The sequence below is a fragment of the Otolemur garnettii genome, unplaced genomic scaffold (assembly GCF_000181295.1).
Source record: "Otolemur garnettii isolate 467f Iridium unplaced genomic scaffold, OtoGar3 scaffold00038, whole genome shotgun sequence".
In the NCBI taxonomy this organism is placed as follows: Eukaryota; Metazoa; Chordata; class Mammalia; order Primates; family Galagidae; genus Otolemur; species Otolemur garnettii.
In genome coordinates this window covers 11,402,770-11,405,293 of record NW_003852433.1, presented here as the reverse complement: position 1 = coordinate 11,405,293, position 2,524 = coordinate 11,402,770, and positions in this window count along the sequence as shown.

Here is a 2,524-nt window from a genome sequence, read left to right as displayed (position 1 = left end):
CTGTAGTCCCAGCTACTCAGGAGGCTGAGACAAGATAATTGCTTAAGCCCAAGAGTTGGAGGTTGCTGTGAGCTGTGATGCTACAGAACTCTACTAAGGGCGATAAAATGAAACTCTGTCTCTTTAAAAAAAAAAAAAAAGATTTATTTCAAGAACAGCCAGGCACAGTGGCTTGTGCCTGTAAGCCCAGCTACTTGGGAAGCCGAGGTAAAAGAATAGCTTAAGGCCAGGAGTGCAAGACCAGCTTGTGCAACATAGCAAGATCTTGTCTCTAAACGAAATGATAAAATATTTAAAAACAAAGTTAAATAAAGTTAAAAAAAATTAGCCAGGCATAGTGGCACATACCTGTAGCCCTAGCTACTTGGGAGGCTGAGGCAGTAGGATTGCTTGAGCCCAGGAGTTTGAGACTGCAGTGAACTATGACTCACCCACTGTACTCCAACCTGGGTGACAGAGGGAGACCCTATCTCAGGTCTGTATCCCTCACATTGTGGGAGGCTGAGGCAGGAAGATTGCTTTGGCCAGGAGTTTGAGATCTGCCTGAGCACAAGCAACACGAGACCCCATCTCTACTAAAAAAAGAGAAATTAGGTGAGTGTGATGGCACACACCTGTAGTCCCAGCTTGAGCTGGGGCTCCTATTGCTTGAGCCCAGGAGTTTGAGATTGTTGTGAACTATGATGACATTGCATTCCAGCCCAGGCAACAGAGTGAGAACTTGCCTCAAAAATAATTAATTAATTAAAAAACAAAAAAAAAACCAGTGAGGCCTTGAGGTATTTAATCACTCCCCCCCACCCCCGGGTGTTTTATTTCCTTGAGTTTTAGTTTTATTTTTATTTCCTTGGGTTTTATTTTTATTTCTTTGCTTGTTGTTGCTGTTGTTGAGACAGAGTCCCACTGTATGCCCTGAGCAGAGTGCAATGGTGCATAGCTTACTGGAGCCTCAGACTTGGGCTGTGGGCATCCCGCTGCCTTAGCCTCCGGAAGCCGCTGGGATTGCAGGTGCTTGCTGCGGCGCCTGGTTGGGTTTTTCATTTCTTTAGGAGTCAGGGTCTTACTCTCGCTCAGTGTTTTAAATAGAACAGTGGCTCATACCTGTAATCCTAGCATTCTGGGAGGCCAAGGTGGGAGGACTGCTCGAACTCAGGAGTTCAAGACCACCCTTTCTACTAAAAATCGAAAAAAAAAAGCCCCTGTGGTCCCAGCTACCTGGGAGGCTGAGGTAGGATTGTTTGAACCCAGGACTTCTGTTTGCTGTGAGCTAGGCTGATGTCTTGGCAGTCTAGCCTGGCAAGAGAGTGAGACTCTGTCTCAAAAAAAAAAAATAGGGAAACGTCCTGATCTGATGCACTTTTCACTTTTCCAGAAGCTCTGTGGCAGCTGCGTAATTCACTGGCAAAAGCAAGAGGCCAGAGAAGACATTGTGCAGTGGTCTAGTCTCAACAATGGTGCCTTGGATTTAAGATTGCTGGATTTAGCAAATAAAAATACAGGATGATTCTGTCTGATCTGTGAGCACAGAAAAAAAATAAATAAATGAATAAATTTTTTTAAAATATGGGATGCTCAGTTAAATTTGAATTTTAGATCAGCAAATAATATTTTTTTGGTATAAGTGTGTACCAAATGTTGCCCAGGACATACTTATACAAAAATCTATCCTTTGCTTATCTAAAATTCAAATTTTGCATAGGCATACTCATGCTGAAATAAATATATTATCTACCTGAAATTTATTTTTAACCGGGCATCCTATGTTTTACTAAGTGACCCTACTTGGACTAAGATAGAAGTTGGAAAGGTGGGAGAAAACTAAGTGGACAGATTCAAAACAGATTCAAGAGTGAGAACTCAATCTCTTGGCTGAAGCATCTGGGGACCGGCATTATTTGCTGAGATGGGATTGCAAAGAAATGAGATGGGAGGAATGATTTGAAATTTAAAAAATAACATCGAGGTTCTCATTTCATAGGAGTCAAGGTCCAAGTCATGCTAATGAAAAGAGTGTCTTTTCTTCATGTGAGCCCAGACTGGGATGGCTCTCCGGGCTTGCCTCAGTCCATCGCTTGTTAAGTAGGCAGGCAAAGAAACGCTTTTTCTGTCCCGGACTCTGAGCTGGAGTGTGATCACCCAACCTGTGGACTAAAGCCATGGCCTCCTACGTCTGTGCCAGCAGTAGCTGAGCAAAGCATCTCTCATGAGCATCAGGCTGGAGCTGAATTCTCAAGACAAAGAAAAGGGACCCAAGAACGGAACCCTGTTCCTTCCTTTGGGGAGGGCGACACTTTCAGAGGGAGGAGACTTGGCACCAGGCTGGGGAAAATTAAAAAGGAGGGGCCTTTGATAAGAGCAAGAGGGGATTGAAGAAGAGAAAAAGAGAGGTGGGAAGAGAGTGGGTCCATATGGGACAATCTCCTTTTAAATGACTAAGTCTGTAAATGGCAGCTGACACAGAATCCCGTCTGTGCAGCATTTTAAAAAAATGGAATTATTGATGGGAAAGTTCTCAAGAATAGCA